Genomic DNA, 8618 nt, shown 5'->3' with positions numbered 1-8618 from the left:
TCTATTCGCTGCCAAGCCAAGTGTCTATCGAGTTGCAGCCTAATTTTTGTGATTGAATCTGCTTCTATTGCTATTGTATCTGGCAGCACATTCCAGGCACTTATCACCCCTTTATACTTAATGTACCCATTAAACAACTGATTCTGAATGTAAAGGCACAATGTTGCCCACTGACACTTCAACCACTTGCCAGGATTCCTTACCTAACATTACATTAAGGACCTCCCTCTCCCTCATTGAGACTTCTACAAACCATTTTCAAAAGTGGGAGAAAGTGAGGATTGCAGATGCTGGAGATCAGAGTCAAGAAAGTGGTGCTGGAAAAGCACAGCAGGTCAGGCAGCAACCAAGGAGCAGGAGGATCGACATTTCGGGCATAAGCCCTTCATCGGGAATTCGGGATTATGCCCAAAACATTGATTCTCCTGCTCCTCTGATGCTGCCTGACCCGCTATGCTTTTCCAGCATCACTCTCTGGTGTTTAAAAGTTGTTTTGGCTGCATTTCTTTAAAAATCCTCTAAACTTTTCACACTATAACAATTACAGTTACTGTTAGAGAAGTTGAAATCCCATTTAATCATGACCCTGTTACTTTTACACTGCCTGGAAATGCTAGCTCCCTTGTACCTTAACTGGCCTGTACAGTCTTTATCTTTCTGATTCACTTGTTAGTTCTTCTCATTTTGGCTGCTCATCTTACTGGTTTAAACATTCTCTCTGGATTGCACTTCCCTGCCAAGCTAATGTAAACCCTCCACAAAATTCCAAAAATACTAATTAACCCTCACCACCAATCCCCCCTCCCCTCCTCCACCTCCCCCCTCCCAAACATGGACTCTGCTCCCATTTTGGTTCAGGTGCAACCTGTCCACAGACTAGTCCTTGCCCCTGTGTACAGAAGCCCAAAGGTGCATTATATTTCCAGCATCCCACACTATCCCTCACTCAGGTGGTGCTTTCTCCAGCCTGCGGTGTGAAGAGTTCTGATCGGCTCATTCTGAGTGACAAAAACACTCCAGGAAGTCCCTGTGCCTGTTAGAGGGGAGAATGGAGGACGTAGGAGGTATGGAGAGCCTTCCTGAACAACCTGCCCCAGAGATACCAGGAAGAGTTAAGTACCAGAGATGTAACAGAAAGCTGATTTACATTATTCCATCACATGTAACCAGTGTTTACAACCACCATCAGAAAGAAGCCCTGAAAACATATAGATAACAATAGCATCGAAAATCAATTCCTATAGTTCAATGAGAACTCCCCCCTGATGTACCAGAAAATCCCCTTTCCCACACTGAGCAGGTGGACAGTCTCTACCCAGTGTGAATGTGTTGATGTCTCCTATGATGTGATCATTTCCTAAACCTGCCTACATTGGTGCTTAACTTCCTCATGATTAAAATCTTAATTTTCTGTGTCCCTTGTTCCCACGTCCATAAATCCTCCTTTATTTCAGTCACCTCATGTCTAACCTATTGATATATCATGGGTATTACATCAATCACTAACTCCGGTAATACATGTCACTGCCTCAAGTCCCCTCATCCTAGACCCTTCAATCAATGGGTTTATATTCACTTTGTCATATGTTAGATAGCTCTATCCATTCACTTCATGGTCTCAGTTGTTCTACCAGCAACAATCTCAAATCTTTCTGTGCATTTTGTGTATCCTCCTTTCGGGCAGTATCCTGGTGAAGTATAAACATGCACACAATTGTATGAATATTTTATCTACAATATCAGCACCTTTAATTGAGCAAAGATTAATAACATCAGTACAAATGGCCCAAAGACCATGGTTCACTCCTTGGTGTGAGTCAGAGCATTGTGGTTCTTTGTGAATTCGCTGATGTTTTTGCAAACAACAAAGCCTTCTCCACAGACGGAACAGGAGAACAGTGTCTATCCAGCATGAACTTGCTGACGTGTTAACAGTTTGGATGACAGACTGAATTCCTTTCCACACAAGGAGCAAGTGAATGGCCTCTCCCTGGAGTGAAGCTGCCTACATTATGTTCTTTCCAATCCCTGCTAAAGACTACAAAATCATCTGAAATGTCCCCCTCTGTCTCTGATGGGCGTGGTTTTCTAGATTCCTGCAACACTACGCCTTGGGGTGTGTTCATTATTAGCACTGAACAGCCTCTTGGTGCAGGAGTCCCTGCTTGTCCCTCCAAGTTGGTTTTACAGACCATAGGTCATAATTTGAAGAAAGGCAAGGGATTTAACATTTAACCATGAACTAGCATAATTTAAACAGTTTAACTGGTCATTTTCCTGATTGCTATTGTGGGAATTTACTGTGTGCAAATTGACTCTGGTGACCACAGTTTTTGTTATGGCTGACTCAAATACATTTCCTGTCAAGGGCTTTGGAGAGCTTAGCAGTGGAATTCTCAGCAATGATGATGGTATTAAATGTCAGAGAGTGAATTTTCTTTTTCCTGTTATAAATGGTCATTCAATTTTCCCCAAAGCCTCAATAGAATGCAAGGACTCAAAAGGAAATTGCAACATGGAGACAGACCCAACCAGTGTACGTTGGTGCTTGACTTCCACATGATTAAAATCTTAATTTTCTGTGCGCCTTGTTCCCACATCCATATGTACCCCTTTATTTCTGTCATCTCATGTTTAACCTACTAATATCCCATGGGTATTGCTTCAGTCACTAACGCTGGTAATACATGTCAGTGTCACAAGACCTCTTTGGTCCTGTGTCCTAGAGCCTCTCATCCTAGACCCTTCAATCAATGGGTTTATTTTCACTTTGTCATATTTCTCCTTTATGTTAGATAGCTCTATCCATTGACTCCATAATCTCAGCTGTTCTAACAGCAACAATCTCAAATCATTCTGTGCATTTTGTGTGTCCTCCTTTCAGGCAGTATCTTGGTGAACTAGAAACAGCAAACACTGGAATCACTCAGACCCATGAGGCAACATCTGTGGAGAGAGACAGAGAGAGAGAGAGAGAGAGACTGGGAGAAAGAGAGAGAATGTTTCAGGTCAACAACCTTTCATCAGAGTTAGTGAATTTATATTACACCCTTAATTGCTTCAAATTCCAACCGACAGCACATATTGAGGCAAGCCCAAAACTGCACACAAATCCCAGCTCTAATTTTACTGAGAATAAATCAAACACCAACTTATATTTATATCACATCCTTATTAGATTAAACTATCCCAAGGTATATCACAAAACCAATACAGGATGAATTATAGCACCAAACTACAATGAGACATTACATCCAATGACCATAAGTTTGATCAAAGAGCGATGTCACAAAGAGCGATGTTTTAAGCGATGTCACAAAGGACAAAGCCAGAGAATTGAAGGGATGAAATTCCAGATCTTGGGAGCAACACAACTGAAGGCCTGGCCATTAATGGTGCGTCCAGGAATGAGCAACAGACCAGAATGAGATTGTCCTGCGCCTCAGATGCTGCCTGACCTGACTTTTAACTTTGTCCAACAGTGCAACATCAGCTCCTCCGCATCATGGCTGCGAGTTTTGAATAATCTGAAAATTACAAATGGTAGAATATCTGACACCACCCGGGACCGTCTTGGAATTGTCAAGTGTAGATGCATCAAAAGCATGGTTAAGGGTTTCAGCAGCTAATGGGCCGAGAGCAGAGTCAGGAGATGATACAGAATGGAAAAAAGCCTTTTTAGCAAAATTACAAATTGTGATGGAAAGCTCAGTTTAATATCAAACATGATATCAATGTTACAAGCAGAATGGTTTCATGTCAAACTGTTAACAAGGGGAACGATACAAGAGTTAGATAGAGATCAGAGTTTATTGAACAGACAAAAACCAATGACTTCTGCCTTTACAATATAAAACTACAAGAAAATTCTGTTCACGCACCACTGGGTATCAGCAGTGCAGCCTGACCAATGTAGCCTGAGCATTTAGCAGTCGGCAGAGTGAAGGAGATTGGAGAATCATCAATGCCACCATGTAAAAACTACAACTGGGCTAAACCTGGTGACATGCAGGTTATAAACAGGGGATGGTGATGGTGCAATGTGCAGGTTATAAACAGGGGATGGTGATGGTGCACTGTGCAGGTTATAAACAGGGGATGGTGATGGTGCAATGTGCAGGTTATAAACAGGGGATGGTGATGGTGCAATGTGCAGGTTATAAACAGGGAATGGTGATGGTGCACTGTGCAGGTTATAAACAGGGGATGGTGATGGTGCAATGTGCAGGTTATAAACAGGGGATGGTGATGGTGCAGTGTGCAGGTTATAAACAGGGGATGGTGATGGTGCACTGTGCAGGTTATAAACAGGGGATGGTGATGGTGCAGTGTGCAGGTTATAAACAGGGGATGGTGATGGTGCAGTGTGCAGGTTATAAACAGGGGATGGTGATGGTGCACTGTGCAGGTTATAAACAGGGGATGGTGATGGTGCAGTGTGCAGGTTATAAACAGGGGATGGTGATGGTGCAGTGTGCAGGTTATAAACAGGGGATGGTGATGGTGCAGTGTGCAGGTTATAAACAGGGGATGGTGATGGTGCAGTGTGCAGGTTATAAACAGGGGATGGTGATGGTGCAGTGTGCAGGTTATAAACAGGGGATGGTGATGGTGCACGGTGCAGGTTATAAACAGGGGATGGTGATGGTGCAGTGTGCAGGTTATAAACAGGGGATGGTGATGGTGCACGGTGCAGGTTATAAACAGGGGATGGTGATGGTGCAGTGTGCAGGTTATAAACAGGGGATGGTGATGATGCAGTGTGCAGGTTATAAACAGGGGATGGTGATGGTGCAGTGTGCAGGTTATAAACAGGGGATGGTGATGGTGCAGTGTGCAGGTTATAAACAGGGGATGGTGATGGTGCAGTGTGCAGGTTATAAACAGGGGATGGTGATGATGCAGTGTGCAGGTTATAAACAGGGGATGGTGATGGTGCAGTGTGCAGGTTATAAACAGGGGATGGTGATGGTGCAGTGTGCAGGTTATAAACAGGGGATGGTGATGCCAACACAAGCGTCTTTCAGAGCAAACAGTGAGCTTGCGTCACCAGGCACCCTGCTCTAACATTGACGTGAATACATTAACCAGGATTATCGCTATTACCCTTGATGAAAAATGACCAAGCTGAAAACATTAGTACATTGTGCCATTATCACTTGACGATCCCATCAGCTATATCATTTGGTAATTTAACTCAGGTGATATCTCCAGATAAATCAAACTATAAAACTGAAAGTGCAATGGCAATCAGATGTAACCCTTTAAAGAGTGGAAAAATATTTCAACACCATTGTTTTAAAAAACTGTTATTTTATTGCTGTGTTTTACTAAACAAAATCTCTGGAAAATATCATGCTGATCTTCTTGTAAATCATCCTATTGTATTTGTATAAAGTTCCTGAACCCAAACAGATCTGTTAATCCATTAAATTATTTTGGGGCTTTTGTTAAATTAGCAAGCAACTATGGAACAGACATGTGCAAAATCAAATTACTAATATGTTCTTCTTTTTATCTCCACTGATATGGAGCCAGGCTTTTGAAGTTGATAACATTTTGATTGTCTTTTCATTTAAGTTGACCTAAAGAGTATATTGAAATGTAACAGTGGGGCTCAATATTGTCCCTCTCTGGGCCAGCCTGTCCTCTGGAAACTAATTCGTTTATTTGGGGAAAATCATTGAAGAATTTGCAACATTATAATCCCTATTTGACTCCAATCTCAAACGGTTGTGCCAATTCCTGCACATGCAGCTTCTGCCAAAATGTCTTTTGGTTTTTTATTGTGGGAGTATTGAAGCAGTTCCATTTTATGTGCATATATGTGAGCAGGCTAGTAGTACTTTTGTTATCTCGTTCCCAATATATAACTAACATTTTGTTTTGACTAAACATTGCAAGATTAGCTTGTAGCTCCTGTCAGGCAAATGTCAATGACTGACAGCGTTCTGGAGCAGCTGCTATTCCTGATACCTGCTCAATCAGAAGAGTAGCATAAGGTTAGACCTGGACTGGAATAGAAGCTGAGATACTGACTGTCATGGTTGGGTCAGCCTGTATTCTGATGGATTTGGCTGGAAAGTGCCAGTATCGAGTTCTGCCCAAAGCTCCCTGTCAAGTTGATGGTACCTCCACGCTCCCCAATAATGACAGTCAGCTTCCAGGCTGCCTCGTTAATACACCGGGCATTTTTATGCACACACTCGTCAACATTTTATTAGAAGAAACTGAGGTCTGCAGATGCTGGAGATCAGAATCGAGAGTGTGGTTGCCGGGAAAGCACAGCAGGTCAGGCAGCATCTGAGGAGCAGGAGAATCGATGTTTCAGGCAGGAGCCTCCCATCAGCCCTTCATCACTCAATACTCCCACAATAAAAGCCCAAAAGGCATTTTGGTAGAAGCCGAATGTGCAGGATTTGGCACAACAGTTTGAGATTGGAGTCAAATGGGGATCATAATGTTGCAAATTCCTGGCAATGATTTTCCCCTTCATCGTCATTCCTGAGGAAGGGCTCCGGCCCAAAATGTCGATTTTCCTGCTCCTCGGATGCTGCCTGGCCTGCTGTGCTTTTCCAGCATCACACTCTCGCTCATGTTTTATTAGAGGCTGTCCCGATGAACCCCTGCCGTGAGCCCTCTGCAGCAGGAGCCTGGTGTGACTGTCTGTCTTGGCTGCAGGATTCTCATGTCTGATGATCCACTTGCTATCCTCCGCAATACTTCAATCCCAGTTTGTGAGTGTCAGAGTGAGTGGCTGCATTTCTTCATCATTAATCGCTTTTTTCTTCCACCGGACCCTGTTCCTGTGCCATTGCCTGGTCAGATCTGAAAGAGCAGGTACAACAGTAGGTACGTGCTAAGGATAAGACAAGCAGTTTATACTGAGACCATTCACAGCTTATAAATCAAAGATTTTAGGATGAGAGAGAAGTGAGAAAAAGCAAAAGGGATGAACATATCATCATGAAGTCATGGAGTCATACAGCACGGAAACATACACTTCAGTCCAACCAGCCCATGCCAAACATAATCCCAAACTGAAGTAATCCCACCTGCCTGCTCCTGGCCTATGTTCCTCCAAATCTTTCCTAATCATGTGCTTATCCAAATGTCTTTTAAACATTATATTTGTACCCCCATCCACCACTTCCTCAGGAAGTTCATTTCACATGCAAACCACCCTCTGTGTAAATAAATTTGCCTCTTATGTCTTTTAAAATCTCTCTCCTCTCACCTTAAAAATGTGACCCCTAGGGAAAACACAACTACTTTTCACTCTATCTACACCTCTTGTTATTTTATAAACTTCCATAATTAGACTAGATTACTTACAGTGTGGAAATAGGCCCTTTGGCCCAACAAGTCCACACCGACCCGTAACCCACCCAGACCCATTCCCCTATGGGCAATTTAGCATGGCCAATTCACCTAATTTGCATAATTTGGGATTGGGGGAGGAAACCAGAGCAAACCCACACAGACAAGGGGAGAATGTGCAAACTCCACACAGTCACTCACCTGAGGCAGGAATTGAACCTGGGTCTGTGGCACTGTGAGGCAGCAGCGTTAACCACTGTGCCACTGTGCCACCCACCAACCATTTCAGCCACAACAAAGCATCTCAGATGTGGTTATGGCAAAAATGCATCTCTGCCTGCCCCCTGCTCCCTGCACTTGTGTGTCACCTTATCCTGTAAGATAGACAGGGAGATCTGTCAATTAGTCTTGGATATGTCTGACATGCTGGCAGAATCTGCAAGCCTTGAGTTGTGTGGGACTTGCAGTAGAGAGGCATGAGTCATTTGTGAAGGATGTTGTTAACGGGTAAGTGATTTGGGTGTGGTGAACTGAACACTGTGTAAGGCTAGTGGTTCTATAGTAACCGGATGGCATTTGTGAATGAATTTGTTGACCTTGACCACTCTTGTGAGGCCAGTAAACCTCTTCCTCCTTTATATCCATATCCTTTGATGATACATATCAGCATGGACAATGTTGGCGATCTGTTTCTATTACCTTTGGCTGGATTGCTTGAAGACCTCTCTGTATTAGAGAGGTCTCTCTCCTCCAATCCAACTTTATTCATCAAGGACTCCATAGCTGTGTAGAGAACTAGAGGGTGTACTCTGCCCTGTGACAGAATATAAACTGTTCTTGAAGATATGAAACACCTTTCTAGCCTTCTCCAGAGAGACTTTCACCAGCTACTGCACCACAACACATCCACCGCTGGAAAGGTACAGACTGGACTGATATGTTGCTCTTGAATAAACTTGGGCTGAGCCATTCAGCCATTTAACAGCACATTTGGAGCTGTGTTGGTGTCTCTAACTATTGTGTAAATGAGCAGATAGTATGATATTTCGATGCTGTCTACGTGTAAAGGGAAAAGTGCAAGTTAATGCTTCATCATGACTCCCATGTCAGTTTTTGTCAGTGATCAAATTTAGCCTCCATGGTATTTTTCCAATTACGGAAGAGATCACTAGATTGCAGGGAAATTGCACAACCTCTCTGATTTTGCAGCCATCCTTGAGCTATGCTTAAATAGATTGCATGCATAAAGTTGGATTTGATTTATAAGACGACAGGCTTAATTTCAAAGAAGCAGAAAC

The sequence above is a fragment of the Chiloscyllium punctatum genome, chromosome 9, assembly GCF_047496795.1.
Source record: "Chiloscyllium punctatum isolate Juve2018m chromosome 9, sChiPun1.3, whole genome shotgun sequence".
NCBI lineage: Eukaryota > Metazoa > Chordata > Chondrichthyes > Orectolobiformes > Hemiscylliidae > Chiloscyllium > Chiloscyllium punctatum.
The sequence above is the reverse complement of the archived record's forward strand: the minus strand, read 5'-3'. Positions refer to the sequence as shown.